The sequence below is a fragment of the Solenopsis invicta genome, chromosome 8 (genome assembly GCF_016802725.1).
Source record: "Solenopsis invicta isolate M01_SB chromosome 8, UNIL_Sinv_3.0, whole genome shotgun sequence".
Classification (NCBI taxonomy): Eukaryota; Metazoa; Arthropoda; class Insecta; order Hymenoptera; family Formicidae; genus Solenopsis; species Solenopsis invicta.
Genome location: NC_052671.1, coordinates 6,102,434 through 6,124,446, shown reverse-complemented (window position 1 = coordinate 6,124,446; position 22,013 = coordinate 6,102,434). Strand labels below are relative to the sequence as shown.

Below are 22,013 nucleotides of genomic sequence, written 5' to 3'. Positions count from 1 at the left end.
ATTTTTATTTCAGCATGTACATACGTTGCGTGCGTTAACGTTCTTCATAATTACATCAAGTAAATAAATGATATAAATGATATAAATGAGAAACAAAACGCACAAGATTGGAATCAATTTATATTTTATTTTCGAAAATGTAATTTATTTCAAAAAAAGGTGACGAGTTTAAAACACATCGAATAATTCCAAATGTAGAAAGGCCATACTGTTCTAAATTTTATTAAAAAATCCAGAGAGTTTCTAAAAATATTTTAATAGACTTGAATAATGTTGAAAATTTTGAGAATCTTCGATATTAAAAAAATATTTTTCTATTTTTAAATTTTATGATACAAATCTCTATTTTATATACAGATACAGAGATAATAATATTATCCAATATTTTACATGTTTTAAGTGTTCAAACATTTCTAAAAAAAAAAATTGTTTTAGATATTTAAAACTTTCAAAACTTTTCTCCAGTTTCAAATTAACTATTTGAGTTTCGAATTACCAACCATTTAAATTCTTATATATGACTGAATTATATGCGGAAAAACGTCCAAAAAAAGTATAAATAGTCAGTGTAATAAATATTGTTTAAGACAATTTATGTTCAACACATTAATATGAATAAAGAAATGTGTTTTCATAGATTCAGATTTATTCATTCATATATACATGGAAAAAACGGCTTTTGTTAAAATATTTAAAAATTTAATAGAATAAAAATCTGAAAATAATTTTGTCAGACCATTAAAATAATTATGTAAAACTGGTTGTTAGATTATCCAAAAATTTTTTGCATTATTCATGATTGAATGTCCTCCACAATTAGTTTAACGATTTAATAAAACTGTTTCCAAATCTCTATCTAACTAAATTTTTAAATATTTCAACAAAACTTTCTTTCCATGCATAGACATTAAATTATTTAATGAACGGTTCATAAATAAATTAATTCAAATTTGTATACTGTGGCCATATGCTAAAAGAATCTAATAATACAATTAAGCCTAGATGATAATTACTAAAGCTTTGGTAAAATAATTTTAATCAAATGTTCGGTTAATGTAATCAAGACCAGTAATTATTGTGAAACAGTTGATTATTATTATTATTATGTTTGATAATATTTACTAAATATAAATCATCAATACGCTAAACACACTAAAATACGGTCGATAGATGTTACCAGATTTTTCTCTCAGTGTAAAACGTTATATAATTAAAAATAAATTAAATTATATAATATTAAGAAAATTTAATAACTATTCGTTAAATAACAGAAAAATAGTAACACAAATAAAGGCGACAAAAAAATTGAGCCTGAGATTCAACCTTAAAATTCTTCATTCTTCTCCTAGCACTTAGAATACCACATCACGACTATTCCACTGCTTTCAGACTTATATTCCGGTTGTATATATGAATACTTAATCAACTTTAAGATCCTAGATGCCCACGCAAAAGTCTCAACGAGAAATATATTATTGTCGTAGACACTATGTGTCGTAGCAAATGATTAATTAGTTATTATGCTGGCATTATGCTTTTTTTCACTCAAAAAAAAAAAATAGTTACTTAAACTAGAAGAAATGGAAAATTATCAATCTCATTTGTATAAAGTCTATATAACTGTGTAACGTGTAAAGTTGAGTCCTTATTTCATTATCAATTAATAGTGCATACAAATTGTTGCAGTAATTATATTTATTTTTTAGTATTTAGTACTACTTCTATACTACTTCGTAAAACTAGTGGCAGATACTTAAAGGTAGTTGTCAAACTATAATTGCCAAAACTATTTCGTTTTCTCATGGTGCAGCGACGAATAAGATGTGCCATCACGATTCACAGCCAATGTAAGTTCGACAGAATCGGCTTACGAGAAACGTATAACGGGCAAACGCGACTGCTCCGTCATGAATTCGTGCGTATGTCGGTGCTAACTTAAGATAATACCGTGGGTGCGGTAAAGGAGTTCATCGCCTACGCTTCTCGGGCCGATGAACGTATATAGCGGCGGGTCGGAGAATCGCTGTATCACGACATTATACGAATATCGACGGCAGGCTGCCAGTAGCGCTATTGGTGGGTTAAACTCGTTTTAACGCGGCATGAACCGGAGTGCGCTCAATTATCGTGCGCGAATCCGGAAGCGGATAAGCGCGCGACGCGATAATAACTCGCGACGGGATTTGACGATCGGCCGATCGAACGAGCGAAGTGCGTTGCACGTAAGCGCGGACACACAGCACGACAACGAACCAATTAGCTCGTGTATGACGCGCTAATCATGGTCGGTACGGCATAATGACACGCAACGATCAAATTTGTAATGGATGATTACTTCTTTGGTCGAATGATTACTTTCTACTTGGCAAATTCTGAATGATACATGCTGCTCGAATAAAAAAAATAACATTCTTTTTTAACAAATAAAAATGTGTGCCACGTTACTTTATAATTCTAAAGAGAAATTATCTGTATACAAGATATCTTAAATTCCGTTAATTTTTTTTATCTCGTGTAATAAATAATAAATTTTAAGTTAATTTGTGCTTAGCGAAAAAACTATCGCAAATTTCATTATTTTTAACAAGATTTTCGCAATATTGAATAGATGAATAATTAACTGTATAAAACTGTTAAAATTAACTCATAAATTAAATTTTTCATTAATTTACAACAATTTTTAGAATTTTTTTTAAAACAAAATCATAATTGCTTTCTCAATAAGAAATTAAAAAATCATAAACTTATTTGTTTATTTCGACGGTGAGTCAATTTTTTTTAATAATAAAAATTGACAGAAAATTACGACAGAAAGGTTTGATTGTATATTTAAAAACATTACTTCTTTATTTATTTCCGTAAAATGGATTTAAAACCAGCAGAAAATTATTTAAATTACTATCTAAAATAATTGTCTCCGTAATTTAATTGATTATTTTTGGAGCGATGCAAATCTAAATAAAATCCAGTTTATACTTCACATCAACAATATAAAAAATTCATTTTGTCTCAAAACTAAATTTGCGTCACTTAAAAAATAATCGATTAACTGACTTTAGATGATTAAACGATGATTTAAATATTTCTCTACTAGTTTTAAATCAATTTTACAAAAATAAATGAGAGCATTTTATAGAAAAACAAGTTAAATTTTAAATACAAAATTAAATCTTTCCTATTGCATTTTGACACATACATATACTTTTCACACAAAAAAGAGATTAAATATTCAATAATTAATAAATAACAACAATGAAAAGGTAAAAACACCGAAATAAGCAAATACTAGTTTTACTATTATCACTCGTCAATTTTGTATTAGTATCATTTCGTTATAGTAAAATTTATGGTGGTACAAATTAGGAAACTTGATAGAGTTTGTAAAAATATCGATTTAATGGTTATAATTATAAACATGCATACATGCATAATAAATGTAAAATATTCTACAACAAGCCTCCTCTTTTATGAAAATATAATAATTCAAAATAAAATTGTATAATTATGTCATTGTCAGCTATATGAGAAGAAAAATTTAATGAAAAATTTACATCAAATATATCTGGTTTTCGAAAATGCTGAGAGCATAAAATAAATTAAAACTAGTTAAAATTTGATCTATATTACTTGTTTCTTATATATACTTTTTATTTTTGTCTCTATATAAATGTTGCTTGTATGAAGTAAAAATGTAAAATGTTGAATAAATATGCTTTAGGAGACCAGTATGTATTCAGCAACTTTCTTCTACTTTTCAGTTATTCATAGGTCATTAAATTTAATGTACTTATGAAATAGAAAAGCATTTTCATTAAATTCCATGATATTTTTAATAATGTAACAATAAAATTATTTGTCTATTTTAAGTCTTATAAAACGGAAAACGATAAAAATTTATTTAAAAATATCTCTATTTAAATGTTAGAAAAAATATCTCTAACATAATTAAATTAAATTTAAATTCTCCAAGTTAAATATACGCTATTGGCTTAAAGTGCAATCGCGTAATCATTGTATCAAACCGCATCATTACTCGTAGCGCAAATGCTGAATTTTAATTAAGGACATGAGGAAGTCACGATGAGTCGTTAATAATACGCATGCTGCTTAGACTGCAGTTAAGAATTGCATTGCGCGCGGGTCGTCGAGATATACGTCGGGATTCATTCGCGTCATTTGATTAGTACCTAGGTAACATACGCTCGGCGAGGCAGCTGAGGAGAGATCGATGCGGATATAATGTGGATTACAACGATCCTTACACCGTATCTGATTACCGCCGGGTAAAATCCCGTGGGCTCGTGAACCCAATTCGGAAAGCACCTCGCAAAGTCCCTAAAGACCGTCTCGCGCGCCCGCGCGCGCACGCTCGTGGAAAATACTTCGAATTTGCATGTAGCGAAGCGCGTCGCCCGGAAAATCCGGTAACGAAAGCCATTCAAACTTTTCGCATCACGCGGGAAGCGCGTCTCTCGCGCCGAAGGCGACCGTGAAAAGAGGGTAATCTTGAGGGTAGGATACGCAAACTCGGGTAATTCGTATCAAAACCTGAAAAAGAACGAGAGTCTCTCTCTCTCTCTTACACACATTTTCCGACCGTTGCGTCTTCTCTTCCTCTCTCTAACTCAATGTGAATTATCCGGACGTTGCATCCGAACTCCGGCAAGAAGTGCGCAATGTTAGCACGAACTTGCCGCGAGATAAATGTCACGAAAATGGCTCGCCAGCCAGGATCGGCGTTTTCGGAATTTCCACGAGTACGCGGCATGCACTCGAGGTCGACGGCACGCGAGATGCGGCGTCGAAGTCTCTCGCGTACGGGAACAATTTTCGGTAACGATCGGCGTGCGAGAGCCGATAAGCGAGCGAATCCCGCTCGAGTCCGAAGCTGAGTTTAATATCGAGACAATTCCGTTAGGCGAGAAATAAATACCTTTACCAGAGTAGTAACAAGAGCGCATGGCGTCAGGAATGGATTCGTGAATATCGATTCGCATTGAGCCAGATAAAACGATTGACATCAGATCGTTACAATTCAACACAATGTCGCTGCAAACGCGATGAATGTTACATCACAACATCGAGACGGTATGACGTAACTACTTTAAATAGGCTAACATTACTATAAGATTTCCGTTTGCATCGTCATTAATCCACATTTCCAAGCTGCGCTCGGTAACGAGGAAAAAACGGCAATTAACGGTCGAGATTTAATAACGAAATAATTGCGTTATATAAACGATCGCGTCGGATCGGTACAAATTCCAATGGCTGTTTCGCGAACAGTGATTGGTAAAATATTTTTAAAATGTATCTAAATACAGATACACAAATTAAAATGTGTATAGATACTTTAAAAGTATCCTCAGATGCATATCAGATACTTCGAAATTATATTTTATTGTAATATGCACAAAATACACAAATAAATAAATGTTCATTAATGTTAGTGTCGCCTAACGATTTGTTTGCTATGATCTAACTAAACGTACAGAACACAAAGCGTGATTAAACACACGTCAATTTAAAGCAATGTAGACTACATCGTGTAGTGTTTTATTGTCACAGATTTTTTTAATAAAAAAATTCTAGAAGCGTGACAACTCGTGACAAACTTACATAAATGTAAAACAAATAAAATTTCTACACACGTATCCGTTAAATTTAATTATGAAATAATAATAAATAATATTTAAATTTATATGTATTATTAATTTAATATGCGAAAAGGAAGATATCAAGGAATTCTCCAACCAAACTCATAATTATAGAATAAAAGAAAATAGCCTTTATACATTACACGTGCCATCGCTCTATCTTCTTTTAGAATATTCGATACAGTATTGAGCATTCGTTATTTGGATAATCCAAAAACTATTTCAATCACTTTTACTAATTAAAAATTCGTTCCTCCATAAACCAAAAATGCTTTGAAGATATCATTAGTTAATGTATCTGAAAATGCCCTAGTAGAAATTTCATGCATTTTTTGAATATAGTCAATAAATAACTTAGTTATTTCTGTGTAGTAATTAAAAAGTAAAACTATTTCACCCAGAGAAAAAATTTTAATGAACATTTGTTTGAATACTTGCAACAAAAATATTTATTAAATGTAAATAAATATTTGTTTAGTACAAGAATCACTAATTTAATTATAACTATCATTTTTTTATTGAACAAACATTTTTGTACTGTAAATACATATTTCATTTCAAGCATTAAAATAAATTTTTTCTGTGTAAGAATTCCAATCAAGATGTAACACTTTGCCTGTAGTTATTGCGCATAAAAGATGCATAAAATCTGAATGCATTCACTGAACAAAACCAAGACAATAAGCGGATTATTCAATCGTTTAACCAACAAGCCTGAAAACCTATCTATTAATTCTAGACTGTAACTGGGCCGATATCTATGCATAATTTTATCAGGAAAACTACTTCAGCCACTGAATAAAACTCTATCAAGTTTTTGATCCATTTTTTACGTTTTAATATTGTTATAGCGAATGTGGTAAATACAGTAATAGACAATAACTGAATGAGTGTGTAAGAAAACTGCATACATTTCTACCAGGGTGTATTTGAAATATAATTCAGATAGCGTTTTAGTATCTAGATACAGATACAAATACTCCATTTCAAGTGTATCTCAGATACAGAATCAAATACATAAAATGCATCTCTATACATGTATCTAGATACATGTATAGAGATACTATCCAACACTGTTCCGCGAATCAATGGTTTTAAAATATATTTCGTATAATGTCGCTAGAAGACACACATGATACGTGCGTGACTTAAATGAAATGAAGAAACAGGAAAACAAACTGCAGGCTGAATCCGTGTTTTACCTAGCTGAAAACATTGCCAGTGCCTTGGAGTCTCTTCCGCTATGTGTTAGCGCGAACGTTCCTTGTTCAACTTTTTCCAACGCCTTACCCTCTTCTCTCTCTCTCTCTCTCTCTCTCTCTCTCTCTCTCTCTCTTCCTCTCTCTCTCTTCCCCTCTACTCTACAAACGTGGAATTTTTACTACATCCCCGCGGTGTGGATCCTGACGAGGGTTCGTACGACGTCGCATTAAAGGCGAGCGGCGTTTAAAGGCGACCACGCCAGCGCGCGCGGAAAAGATGCATGCAGACACGGTCGGAAAAGCAGTGGGACACATAATGTGTCGCCAGTAAATCCCGTCCTCCCCATCAGCGAGAAAGCGTAAAAACCGCGCCGGCAGATGCATCGGCATGTAATTACGGTAAATGCGCCGCGTCACATAAAATACGATCTATTATCGCAGATACTACTTTATCGCCACTTGAATATCAATCCAATTTCACAGTACCGCATCACGTTCCCTCCTTTGTTTACACGAGAGTAATTTTAAATCGTTAATGGGGAATAATTTTGGTCACTCGTTCCTATTCGCAGCTCTAATAACGTCGTCCATTGCCAATTTCGATTTGCTATCATTCGCCTCGATCGTAATTTAAGCGCGAGGCGTTGCGACGAATAAGTAATTAGAAATATAAATTGCAATTTCCGCGCCTCGTCCCGAAACTTCTCTCCCTCTCTCTTTTCTCTCTCTCTCTCTCTCTCTCGCCTCTAAAAATATGCCACAGAATGAAATCGAATACGAAATATGCGCGGAATTCATTTCCACTCGCGAGCTCGCACCGTGGGAATGCATCTGAGGAGGAGACTGAGGCGAGCGAGCGAGCGCGTGTCTTTCGCGTGCGCGACCGAATATTTAATTACGCAAGTCACAGCTAATTAAATTCATCGTGATGAAGACGGACTATTCGCGGCGACGGCCGTCGCGGCTTTAATACCACGAACTAGTTGTGGAATTACGGTCCCATTATTACGGCGCATTCGTCTTCCTCCCCGAACCGATGACGTGGAGGTCGACGCTATCCAAGAATCTGCAGCCAGAGTCGGCTTAATGATGCGGATTGCTCGCGACTACGCGCCGCCTCTCCGCCTCTCGCCTCGGGTTCATCGGAATGACGAGACGCAACAAAATAACGCGTCGGACGAGTCGTTCGCTCGGTTTTCAAATGCTTTTATTGAGCGCGCCGCGAAATTGAAGCTTCTATCTTGGAAATAAGCAAACGACGATAATTTACGCAGAGATAAATAAAGCGAACCTTGGTTATCGCTTCCGTGCGCCGCAGATAAAAAGATAAAAGATTTATTCGTCATGAAAGTGCGCGTAGAGGACGCACGTGCGTCGGCTTGCCGAGAGAGAATGAGAGAAAGTGAAAAAGAGACGGACGGAAAGAGAGAGAAAAAAAGAGATTGTGTTTTCTTTCTACAGAAAACAGATAACGGAATGTGTAGCTGCGCGTGTTTGATATTAAATATGACCGATTTTTAACGAGAGGTTTTATTCGCGTTTCATCAGCAAACGGACGGGAGACGATAAGGGAAAAGTAGAGAATTTAATTTGCTCACACAGGTGCGCGGTGAAAACTGCGGCTCGCGATATTCATTGGTAATTAAATGAATTAATTATCCTATTTATTTTCCGTGGCCGACCATCTAGCTACGATAATAATCGTATCTGCAATCGCGCACACTTGCTGCACTCAATCGCGCGTCACGTGTTTGAAAAGTCGACGACGGGCTACGGTTTGTTTACGATCAACGTCATGATCACAACATTATTTATGCCGCGCGCCTTATCGTCTCGCTCGACTGAGCGACGCGCGGTTTAAATGCCCCGCCAGTAAACAAACGAAACAAGAATACATCGCCCTCCCGAAACTGTTACGTCGAACTCGTTCGGAGCGCGAGCGTCCGTGTTGACAAAAGTCGTGAAGAGACTCACCGTTAAGAAAATTCCGTGGAACCTCGGTCCGGAGCGGATCGCGTTCCGTATCCCGAGGAGGGCCCTGGGACGAGAGGGTCTTCTTTCTTCTTTCCTCGAGGTCAAAATTTACAGCCTGCCACGGAGCCCGGAGCCTTTCTTTCCGTTCACGAACCGTTGCTCCGTTCGCGCCCTTCTCTCACTGCACTGTCATTTGCCGTGAAGCGCGGCCGCTTCTCTACCTCGCCCCTCTCGTCGTCAATCACCTCGCGCGACACGAACCTCGAGACAGCCTCCCGGACAGTTCCTTCCACGATGAAGACGCGCGGGATTCTCGGCGGCCGCTGTCGTTCTCGTTCTCTCTCGCTCTCGCACTCTGTTCTCGATCACTCGCGCCCCGCGCGATGTCGCATGCGAGATATATCGATCGCGAGTGATCGAGGATCCTCGTGAGATTAGCGCGACGCAGAAGTAAAATCAGCCACGGGACGGAGGAAGTCACGTTGTACGCGAGACGCGGTAGCGAGCGTGTTCCCTCGGGGCGCTCTTCGCGCTTGGAGGTTAGGTTCAAGCATCTGGCGTCCGTCCTCGGGTCTCTCGTGCTGCCTCGGTCAGACGTAAATCGGACGGGCACTAGGCGCGCTCGCGCGACGAGAAGGGAGACGTCGTCGTCGACGACGACGACGACGACGACGACGACGACGACGACGACGACGATGGACGACGACGAGCGATGACGAGCGCGAGCCTGATGTCTCGCACGACGGTGAACGAGTGCGACGTTACCTCGAGTATATACTTCGGAGCCCTCAGCACGGGAGGACCGGCGAAAAACTGCGCGAAAATCCAGCCATGCTGACTGCGCGACCGGCGTCAGACTGCCGCGAGAACGGAGCGGGGATTCAGTTGAGTGGCATCGCCCGGCTAGAGGGGTCGTCCGCCCCTCTCGCGCTTGTTTATCCTCTCTCGCTCTCTCTCTCTCTCTCCTTGAACGTACCCCGCCGGTATTTCAAACTAGTCGGCCGCCGGCCTTTGCCCCACTGCTCCGCCGCCATTTCCCCCATTCTGCGTCACGCTCCCTTCGGCCGTGCTCGCTCCCACTCGGCTGCCCGCCCGGCTTCCCCCACCACTCGAGACTTCTTCCGTGACTCTGTCCTCTCCGTCTCTCCAGCCAGCGCCGCGGTAGCGGTGGTAAAAGAGTACACTGGTGTATGCGCGGGAGTGAGAGATCCATTTACTGTAACGGTTGCGCGAACGGGACAGACGAAAAAGCGGTAGTAGTGCTCGGCAGAACGATGCGTGAGAGAGAGAGAGAGAGAGAGAGAGAGAACAGGTGACGAGCTGAGCGGGATGGAGTTACTGCGGCCGGTGTTACGACAAAGAGGCGCGCTGTTGACCAGACAAAGATGGCGTTAGGTGAGTGACTGAGAAAGAGAGAACTGGGTGCTCCGACCGCTCGAGCGAGAAACAAAGACATACGTGAGCGAGAATACTATGTGCTAGACGCAACGTGTGCTGGTCGAACGGAGAGACGAAACTCCTTCGTTGTCACGATGAAGACTTGCCACGCGATGGCTGTCGGTCAGAGAGAGACGACGCGAGGCAAGCGGAATGCGCACGCATGCGCCGCACGCGAAACTTGGCACGCGGTCGCGCCCAAACGCATCGCCTCGCGCGATCCTCATATTGATGTACTACGCTCTTGCACTCGCGACGAACCGATTGCGGCTGTCGCAAATGCGAGGGGAGTCGTAGGCGCTGGACGCGGACGACGGATCGTCCTCGTGCGCTCACGTATCATGTCACGTAGAACGACGTAGGTGAGTTTATCGCGTACGCGAATTCGAGCTCGGTGCTCCGGCCAAGCTTACGTGCGTGCCTCCGTGTGAGTGTGTGTGTGTACGTGTGTATGCCCTGTGTATGCACTTGACACGCCACTTATTTGCGCGGCTTTTCATAACGGTTTAATTAGCGTAAAGGAGAATTGATTCCGTCGACCACAGTACATTTTTATCGATAGCCTAGCGGTTTTAAAAACGCACGTCTAGAATTTTGTGACATCTCTTTAAATTGCACATACATACACACACGAAACAGAGTTAGCAAAAAAAATGTATTAATCTTGAAAGGTATAGAGGACAATTGCTGAATGCGTGCCAGTTGGTTAAATCCTAAGCCTCAGCAATATTTGATATTTTTACTTAATATTTTATAAACGACATTTGGGTGGAAAAATATGAAATAAATAAAAAAATAATTATATGTATAGATAAAAAATTTAAGGTTGCATGTGTCATATCTAAAAAAAAAAAAACAAAAATATAAAAATTTCATAGAATATTTTAGTATTACATTTCAGTATCTGTGTAAAATTTTAACACATTTCACTTAAATTCAGCAGCTTAAAAGCTATTTAATTTTTTGTTTACTCTTGATTTTTATGTAAAATACGTTTTGCAGTATTTATTAGCAAATTTGATGGGCAAGTACCATTACCAATTAAATTCAAATTTTTACACATACTAATTCAACTTTATAAAATATTTGTGTAAAAATTTATTTAGATCGACTTTACCCATTTAAAAGTTACTTATTTAAAACTACAGCAAAATATAATAATTTTGCTGCAAAATTTCTTTTTGCATTATAAATCAAAAGTTTCACTGTTTTCCTTTTTGCACCTAGTTTCAGGACCAAAATACAAGCAATTGCTACAAAAATTTTTTGTTATTAATTAAGAAAAAAAGAATAAACTTAGAGAAAACTTCAGGCTTTAAATTTTGATAACTTTTAGCTCGTGTTGTTTAGTCAAAACGTTCTTAACAGATGACACTTTATTTTGTGCGTGCTAATAATATTTAAAAAAATCAGATACAACATACAACTGATATTAATTTTTGATGAATTTTATATAGCTGATAATAAAATTAAAATAAATTGAGAGAAACGCTCCAGTTTTATTTTGACGTCTTATTCATCATCGTTATTAATTATTAAATATTTGACTCTTTTTTCAAATAATAAATTATTAATAAAGTATTGGTTAACGATTCTTATATATTTTTAATTATTGTAATTTCTAACTTTGAAACTTTTAAAAACGATATTAAAAGATAGAATTTATAATAGATGGTTAGTTACTTAAATCTGATCTTTTGCAGTATGTTATAAAAAAAACTTATAATCAATCAAATTGTTACCGGTAAAAGATTAAATATTATAGAAATGGGTACATGAAGCATCAAGTTACAATTTTTGAATTAATTTGCGTACAAATTAATATATAAAAAGAGAAATACAATAAAAAATAATTTAAGCGGTGCGTATTTGGCAATTTTTCCCCCTACACATCTATAAAATATCAATACAATTCAATAAAGAGCAATGAAGAGATTAAAGGTTTATAAAGGTAAAACTTCAGTGGGGCATATTTGTTGATGTTTGTCGAAACTTCCTCTTCAACGAAAATTAGTACAAACAGTTTGCACAATTTTCTTTTGATAACTTGGCAAACTGTCTTGTTAAAGCATTTAAAATTTACCGAACAATCTGTATGTATTTCCGTGTTTCAAAGATAAATTTTCTTTTCCGTCTCCGAGAGACGTCGAATATTTGGCAATTATCTTTAATGTAAATTCGTGGGAGCAAAGTTCATTTAACTAACTCCCTTGACGATACGTCTTTAAAGTCTGATGAAATTTTCCTTATCAGCGATATAATTATCCCGCGGATTCACTAGCGTGAATTCATTAGTTCTGATATGGTATATCTATCTTATATTTTGAACGAGTTCTACTCATGCATTATTCCAGCTGACCGAACCGTTTCGGATAGGAAGTGTGAGATAACTCTACGCCCATTATTCTCACGCGTCGATATACACCCTCTGTGGCTCGGGAGTTATAATCGCGTTCGCTCGATTACTCTTTATTTTCGCGTGTATATCGTTCATCGAAAGACAAAAGTCTGCTGCAGCGAAATTTCTCTAAAAAGTCAGTTTGCCCACGTAGTTCTCGCGAACGTTGTATAAATTATATATAAATATAATACATGTATAGATCAATGGACGCTTTCAGAGAAAATGGATGAACAGTAGTCGGATATGATTGACTTGGAATCCCAAATCCAGTTAATTCGAGCCGCCATTCAATTGCTCTTCAGTCGCGCGACATTTCTGTGAAATGCAATCCGATATGAACTTTTCTAATACCGCGATGGCCGCGGGAGAAATTTCGCGAATATTCTTCAATATTTTTAAAGCCAAATACCGTCTTTCATGCAGATTTTGAGCACAGCAAAAATGTCGAGCTGTACCACCACCTAGGCGACGTAATTTCGTATGTCACGCGCTTATCCGTTCGGCTTTGCGTTATCTCGCGCAACACGAAGCAATTTAAAGTTTACGAACGATTGTCGCGTCGATATTATGCCGATATCTCTCACCTCGCAGTGAACCAGTGTGCTTTCACCACGCTACTCGGAGTACGGTGCTTCTTTTGGTATTCAAGCTGTGATAGTTGAAGCTGTAGTTTCTCTTTTTCTCTCTCTCTCTCCTCCGCATTTTTCCGAATTCAACGATGCAATTCCACGTATGTATGTATTGTATACCATGCAGGCTACACTGTGAAATGAGCCTGCAAAAATGCTGAGCCGCAGGGTTAACTAATGAATTCTGACGCGGTTATACTAGCTGTCTCGGCTGCGTTTCGAGGTCTTATCGCCGACTGGAAATCAGCTAGCCTGGCAGATGTTCGCTAAAACCTCGACCTTCCGTGCCGTCTTTCGTCGTGCATCCGATACGTCTCCCGCGACTCTCTCGTTCTCTCGGAGTAGCGCCGGCATAAGACGCTAAGTGCGAGGCGTTTTATACCGGCGCGAGAATTCTGACGTCGTCCGCCTTCTCTCTCTTTCTCTCCTCTCTCCCGTTCTTTTTCGCGCATAACGCGAACACGAGTTGCCGGATCTGAAATTGTGCTCCCGGGATTCGGATTATGTTCTTGAATTTCGGAGTATCACGTTCGAGGATGCCTGGCGAGAATCGTCGGTAAGAGATCATAGTAATACTTGAATTCATACGAACGGAAAATGCCAGGAAAGAAAGAGAAGAGGATTCTCACGGTGTCCTGGATATTACAGTTCATTGTTCCTCTTACGCGATCCTCCAACGTATAAATACGATTTTTCTAAAATATATGTCTGTATATTCTTAAAATTTTTACATTAAATTGAATAGAAAAAGAAATTATTTGTCTCACAGGAAAAGATATAAAATCATATTTACGTGTAATTGCATGTGATCACTATATAAAGTTTAATTACGGTTATCGAACACTCAATTAACTTTTTCTCTAACAAAGCGTCGTGCTACGCCAATCTACGGTCGATTGATTTCAATTCATCTCTCCCTGCTTTAGAATATATTCTCGATTTTCTCTTCAGCTTCCGGGCTCTTTTATTATGCGAACTAACACTCGGCGTGAGATGGAATCCCATGCCGGCAGTTTCGCGAAAGTTAACAAGTTTTCAGCCGATTAGACTTTTAATCGTTATTACCTACTTTTGCTGAGTGCCACCTTGCTACGTTTATCGTCACGGCCAATTAAAATCACGATGCAGACATCGTTTTTCCCAATTGCCTTCTCCCCCCGTTTCTTCGAATCTCGCTTACTGAAAGAAAAGGTAGCGTTTCAATCGTTTTATGTAAGTTCGTCCATTATCTGATAGCGCGTACACCAAACTCTCTTACATAGACACTATTCGGTAAGAATATTATCATATTTTCCTACCTTCAAGAGCTCGTATTGTTTCGCGAAACTTGAGTGAGAACATTTAACAGTACTGCTTTTGATTGTAATCAATACTTTTATACTTATAAAAAATACACGGAGAGGACGGTTTGGCTAACGTGTCTGAAAATTTAATTGGATATTGATTTGAAAATGACTTTGTAAGATCTTAAAAATAATTATGCAGAGCACTCAAACTGGTTGCTAGAATGTCAAAACTTTGTTGCTCATGTTTGAATGTTCTTTATAATTATTTCAATAGTTATTGACAAAATTATTTTCAGATTTGTATTTTGCTAAATGTTTTAATAATTCAGCAAAATCGGTTTTTCCACGGATTATAGAAGTATAATTAACTTTTAGTATTATTTAAAGTGATACTATCAAAACGTGATTCATTTTAAAGAAAAATTTTTGCCAATAATTACAGGTACATTTTAACAATCTCGAATGAATCAAATAACCGAGAGAATTTAGAAAGTTATTTATTGCGTTTTTTAATACTTAAATTGTTATGAAACTGCTGAATATTATTTATGTTTAATAATTGTTCCAGAAGAATTATTTATTAAATAAATGCAAATATAATTTTTTTTCCCCTAGAGTTTACGAGAGGAAATGAAATTCCTCTTTATTTGCTCTTTAATATATACAATCATGTATTTCTGCGAGCACGATAGTGGAATAGCGTACTTATCGCTTATATTCCTCTCTTGAAATTTCTGCTTAAAAAGCTCGAGCAACGAATTTATTAAGTAATTATATTTAAGATTTATTAATTCACTTTATATACTTAATTTATTATCAGGCATATTCTAGAACAGACATTTTCAAATTATGTCGATTTTGGCCGAAAATTTTTTTAAAACAACAAATAAGTTTGAGAGTCCAACATAATTATTTTAATAACCTAATAAAATTATTTTCGGATTTGTTATCCAGCTAAAATTTTAGATACTTTAGCAAAACCGTTCTTTCCGTGTATTGACAATATTCTTGACGTTGCATCACACGAATCATTTTATGTACAAGAAATTTTTAATAATTGTAGTTTATTTTGTTTGGTTTTAACTCTTTTCATAGCTGAAAAACTTTTCAATCACCAGTGGGTCACGACTAATATCTACTCCCTGTTCTAAGAGTTTTTCTTCTTTGTATTGCGAAAACATAAATAGAGAACTCGTTCATTAATTAAACAGAATTAGTTGTAATAGTAGAATCAATTTGGAACGGTAAACGTCTTGAGTTACTGTAGTGAACGACAATATCTCAGAGTCTTAATATTAAAAATTCGTACCAGTACCGTGCGAATACCTCAAGCGAATTTACACGCGAAAGTTGTCGCTCTGTAAGAATCCGACAAAAAATTTTCCAAGTTCATTCGTCATTTCTAACTTTTTTTTTCTGGTCGCACGCGCGATGTGACATCGTACCTGGCAATCGGTAAAAAGTGGAAATGACACGTAGAGCGAGGATGAAATTCTGCCTCCAATAGATTCCAACAGTACGTCAGACCGGTCCGCGATCGAGTCGTGTACATAGTCCATACCGGCGTCTGACGGCTTTGTCAGTAGACAACTCCCTTGTCCTTCTGTTTGTCTTGTCTCCTTTGAGCTGGCATTCCATGGCGCCTGGCACTCTTTGAGCATCTATCGGAAAGCGAAAGGCGCGCGCGGAGACACGGTATGTGCCGGCGCGGCGAAGCGCCGTGCTTCATCGTAGATGAGTTCTCATCTTTTCCGTTTGGCGAGCTTCAAGCAAGCGATTCAATTTTCCCTGCTTTGCTTCGAGTCACGAATGTTCTTTAATAAAATTGTAATTCTTGTAAAATTCACAATTTTTATGGAAAAGAATATCAGAGATATTGCTGCGCTTTTGCATCATATAACTATGCAATATGTTAACATTATGTCTTTGTGTTATGTGACAACTGGTTTTTTCCACCGAGAAATTAGTGACTTTTATATTTTGATGTTACCTGACTACTAACCCTAATCCTGCACATGTGGGTTTACGGCGCAAAGTAATATCGCGTAATTATAAAACCGGTAAACCCGCCTATCTGGCTCTTCTCCATAAGAAAAGTAGGTAGAAGGAACTCGAGGCTCCACTCCAACAAAGCTATTACGAAAGACCAAGATAGCACTGAATGCCAAGTATGTAAAGTTTTACACGTGTCAAGCCCACACTTTTGTCTATAAATAATAACTTTGCTAATTATTTATGAAAAATGTTTTTGATCAAAACATCCTTAAAAAATTTTGACAAATCGTTGCTTCTTTATTTAGTTATTGTCAAAAAATGGAATATTGGACGGTAGACGCGAAATTACTCGCTTCAAAGTTCATTGAAAATAAAATATTCAATAAATAATGATTAAGGAATAACTATAAAATTTTGACGAATATTTCATAATATTTGTTTACACTTTTTATATTTTAAAATAAAGAAAAGAGCATTGGACGTAACAAATTTACATATTTAGGCAAAGAGTAAGAAATGTGTTCAACATTATGGTTAAGTACACATTTTGTTAACACTTCCAAGGTAATGATGATCCATTTAATTCGTTGGTTGATACATTTTGCACCTGTTGTGGATTACCGCAAATGTATGATCAAACGGACGCGATAAGCTTTGACACGTTGAAGGACACTATAGGTGCTAATTAAATGTGCCCTTTAACGTGATGCAAGGACCATGAAGCGTCTCACTGGATGAGCACTTCGTAATACCGATCGATAGTTACGCGCTAGAATAAATGGGGGAAGGATACAAATGCGACGCTTCATTGGAATATCAAATGTACTGCAGATGTATCATGTTTCATGTACTATTACGCAATGTAGCCGTAGAGCTTCTGCTTATATTACTCGAATTGGTGAATCTGTGTATCTGTTTAATAAGTTGTATTTAAAATGTATGGTAATTATCTGATTGTGCAATTATTAGCACTATAAAAACAATATTAATATGAAATAAATATTATCAAGGGAAGAACGTAGGATACGTTAGGAAACTGAAACAGCGATTTTTCGTAATTTTCTTTAAAAGGAAGAATGATGTTTGTGATTTTAAAACTTTTTGTAATTTTAATACAACTATTGAAGAGTACATTAAAATTTTTTGTATACAAAAAAAGTATTTATTAATGATAAATAAATAAACATTTTATTGTGTGCCTCAACAAAAAAGAAACAATATTTTTTATTTTTATGTAATTTTGTTTTAAATAAATTTATAAAATCAAAAAAATTAAAAAATTAAAATTTTCTGCGATTTTGAGAAAAAAAGTTGCGTTTTTCGCTAGGTAGCATTTATTTTTTACTATGCAAAAAAGAAATTGTTTATATTAAATTTTTTGTAATATTTAACTTAATCGAAGAAGGTTGGCCATTATTTAACGGACTTTATAAAAAGTCGATTGGTCAAATAATTTTTTTAATCGTGGACACGAAATTGATGAAAATGCAGATTTTGAGAAAAACGCGTTTTCTTGACATTATTAATACACAATTTTTAGTTATAATTAATTTCTGATTAACATGTTATTCTTTGTCTATAAAATAGATCTTCTAGTTCCTCAAAAAATTCAATTGTCTCTTCTACGTTGCTTCGGTCGGCGATAGAAACACTTCTTATGGTTTGAATGGTCGAATCTCTACCTGAGCGCGTCGAGTGGTCGGATAACTACCTGCTAAATCGTTTATAATTTCGTCGATTCTTCGAATTTCGAAATAATACTTTGGGAACATATTTTTTAGATGTTCTATTATAAGAATATAAAAAAATTTTACGATTTTTCGAAGGTTCTAAACAAGGATCCTTTCTTAAGTTTTCTGGATGCTGAAATTATATCATGCTATCTACATTATAACATTTCTTCAGTTTAATATTAATAACTACTAATTAACTTAATGGTTCTTCACGCAGGGAGTTGAAATCCTTGTTTGTTTGGAACTGAATCCTACATTCCCCTAAATTTATCGGTGATTCGTCCGCCGAGAAAGGGCTCGTTTTCATCGTCAGCGCCATTAATAATCGTTTGCCGGATCTTTCGCTGCGGGGAGGAAGAGTGGTACGCATCGGTCTAACATACGACGTTAGTTCTTCAATTTACGACTAGCGGGTTATGCTATCCCGCACCAACTGAAACGTATTGTAGTCATTAAGCGCCGATCGATTAAGCACCGTCGCATGCGGATGTTTATACATCCTGCACGTAGGTGCATGCTCGCGTCTGATTTATCAACAGACTCGCGGCGCCTTCATCTGAAAATTAACTGGTGGGTTGCAACGGGATGAAAGTGAAATATGTATATATATCTCCCCCCCCCCACACACACATATATATATATATATTATATATATAAAATATCTGGTATATACAAGTATATGGAGCATATGGTTTGTGGACGGGACTAGAGTCCGTTGGAACATTAACTAATTACCTTAAACTGTTAGCCCTGGCATTTCTGTAGCTTCCCCGATTCAGCTATCACTATCCGGTGATCAGGAGGTGGAGACAGATTATGTTAGTTAGCGTGCGATTTAATTAAGTCTCTCTGACGCGGCGTTAGCGACGATCACTGACAAGACAAGTTAACCGCGAAGCTTTGGCTTGTTTCCAATCATGCTGACGAGACATAACTTATTAATGACAGAGCTTTTACGAATAGTTAGATTTTAACAAAAGCGGTGACGGATTATTTTAGTAGAAATATATTATTGCGAATTTTGTATATGTAATTTATTTGATTTTTACTTAATTCAGTAAACATTTTTCTCATAGTTTTAATGAAATGAGACTTCATGCTACTTTCAAAATGATAAGTTGCTTAAAAATTATATTTTAGTAATTATTTGAACAAAAATCCGAGTAAAAATTTATTACATTTGGATATTAGTACAAATAACGTCTATAACAGAATAATTTGATAATACTTTTTCTTATATAAAATACTTAATATAACGCGTAAATAAAATATAATAAATCATATTACAAAGAGAATAAGTGAAAATACAACATAAACGAAATGCTTTATCGGTCATAGCTAAATCTTAGTGCTGACATTTATTGTATGATTTTATATACCTTTTAAGGTTCGCGTAACTGCACGCCAAATAAAATTTCGGTCTTAAAACGCAAGAACATTGAACAAGAAATAGTAATATCACGTTATTAAATCAAAAGTCAATTTATTAATAAATGATGCTAAATACAAGTATCTAAATGTGAAAATCTTTACCCCCTAAACAAACTGTAAAAAATTTGTTGCAAAAAATAACATCTTGGCCAGAGATCGAACTAAAATATAATAAAATATCTTGCTATGGGACGAGAGTCAGCCTTTCTTTTTTTCCAGCGAAAATAGCAAAAATTGGAAGATTACGGAGTTCTCGCAAAAAAAAAACGCCATGCGTCTTACGTATACCGATGCACGGTTGCAAATTCTGGGTTGAGCTGCGAGATACCTCGCCGGAGGACGGTAATCCGTAGACGTAGCTCCGGGTAGTCCCGCGAGCGACTGCGTCGATACGTCGCGGTAACGATTTCTATTACAAAACGGATTTCTCATGCATCACCATGTCACATTGGTCTCCCGCCGGGCGTGCCGTAAGCTCCTTTCCGCGCGCGCTTCTTCCGAGATACTCTCGATCTCTCGTCTGGTGGTAGATAGACGCCCGGCGACGCAACGCACCTCCGTAGTGTATCGGTTGCACTCGAGGCGTGACGAAAAATCGACGCGCGGCAGCGCGTGATCTCGAGAATAGAGAGAGAGAGAGAAAAAAAAGAGGAAGAAAGGAAAAGAGATAGGAAAAGGAAGAGAGAGGACACGGTCAAATCGAAACGCGAAACAGCTAAAGTGATTGCACGCCAGCCACCTTTCTCCGACTCTACGCTCGTTCCTTCCTCGCTTTCTCTCTCTCTCTCTTTCTCTTTCTACATCCGTTCTACCCTTCGTTCTTCGACGATGTACGCGTCGTCGTGTCTCCGATATCGTACCGTAGTTCGATCGTAAATCAAAACGCAGCCCTGCCAGGAACGAAGGTACCAAACAAAATCCATAAATTTCCGCTCTACTGCGCCCGTGGTGGTTTCCGTCAGAAGTTCTCCAAGTTCCGAAAGTAGTATTTCTGGTGCCCGTGTTGCTCCCCGACCTCCGAGAACAAAGGTGTGCGCGTAAATAATCTAGAGATGATGGGTTAAGGGTACACCAAAGGTAGAGATTCGAAGAGACAGAGCTGAGTTCGCTCATCGCGAGAATTAACAGACATGCAAGGACGATATTAGAGAATCCAGTAAAGAATTCGGAAATGATGACTCGAGCTACATGTCAACAACGAAATGTTTTGAGTTCTTTCGCTGCATTTGTTGAGCAGGTTAATGTGGCAACAGTCTTAACAATTAAAAATCTATTGCCAAGTGCTATCTCAATTGCTAAGGTATTGCTGAAAATTGACAGTTGCAAAATAATGGTACAAGTTAAAAAAAGTTTGCGCTGCATTTGCCTCTTCTTATTCGCTTCAAAAGATGAAACGTGTGAGGTACGGACGAGACGAATTCACTCTTTGGATATGCACTTATCGATGACAAAAGCTCAAGTACTTTTTCTTCTTCCGTATCGTAAATTTGAAAATAATCAGACGACGTTTCATCCTCTGCAAACAATGATACTTTCAAGACGGGAACGTTTAAATAAGAAACAAATGACAAAGAACGCTGCCATTTATCGCGACTTCCAGAGAGGCGAAAGGGGCGAAAAGGGTGCAGCGAACTGCTGCAGGCAACACAGGAGATTCAGCGCGAGAAAACATTTAGCGGAAGCTGTGAATCAGATTCGCGAGTAGCTACCGTTTCCTCGTCGCGGACCGTAAGCTCGTCCGTTTTCGTAAAAAAGCACCGAGGGGATGCAGTACGTTCTTCCTGAGCGATGCTTAAGACGGAGATTCGGATAAGAAATCGGGCTAATAGGGTATCAGTGGGTGCTTCCCCGGCGGCATTAAGGCGATCCCCAAACTCTGAAACCTGAATGCTGTTCGCACGAGTCCGCCACACGTACGACCATTTCCTCATACCACCTAGCGGAGGATTTGTACCGCGTCGTTCCTCGCGTCGAAGGCGAGGGTAATCGAACGGCGTTTCCACCATCGAAAGCGATATTACCAGTAGTCCGTGATGCAGCACCGGTCGTTCGAGGAATTGGCCACGGACGGTCGTTTTCCCGAAGCGTACGAAATTAGGTCGGTCTACGCGCGTTCGTGTACGAAAGTCACGACGATCTGGGGTGGAACGGAATTGGCCGCGTGGTGACCGGTGGCGGTGCTCTCTTTCTCCCTTCTCCCTTTTCTCTTATTCGTCGATATGCCACGAGTGTCCGATTTCTTCGGAATCAAGTGCACAGAACTTCATA

The 22,013-nt window shown here is 37.6% G+C and overlaps 2 protein-coding genes across 5 annotated transcripts in view; one reads left to right on the top strand and one right to left on the bottom strand.

The window, feature by feature from the left end:
- LOC105196796 (bifunctional heparan sulfate N-deacetylase/N-sulfotransferase) overlaps positions 1–22,013 on the bottom strand; it is a 317,002-nt gene that overhangs the window by 106,335 nt on the left and 188,654 nt on the right. Inside the window, exon 1 of one of the 2 annotated variants that reach the window (XM_011162913.3) lies at positions 8,834–9,663. The exons of the other annotated variant lie outside the window; for it this stretch is intronic. The gene's annotated coding sequence lies outside the window, so the exon portion shown is untranslated. Of the gene's footprint in view, positions 1–8,833; positions 9,664–22,013 lie in introns of those variants that run through there. 2 annotated transcript variants of the gene reach the window in all.
- Positions 9,976–22,013, top strand: part of LOC120358431 — a 163,571-nt gene continuing 151,533 nt past the window's right edge. Inside the window, exon 1 of one of the 3 annotated variants that reach the window (XR_005575389.1) lies at positions 9,976–10,228. The gene's annotated coding sequence lies outside the window, so the exon portion shown is untranslated. Of the gene's footprint in view, positions 10,633–20,334; positions 20,651–22,013 lie in introns of those variants that run through there. The other 2 variants (XR_005575388.1, XR_005575391.1) reach the window with 2 other exon arrangements.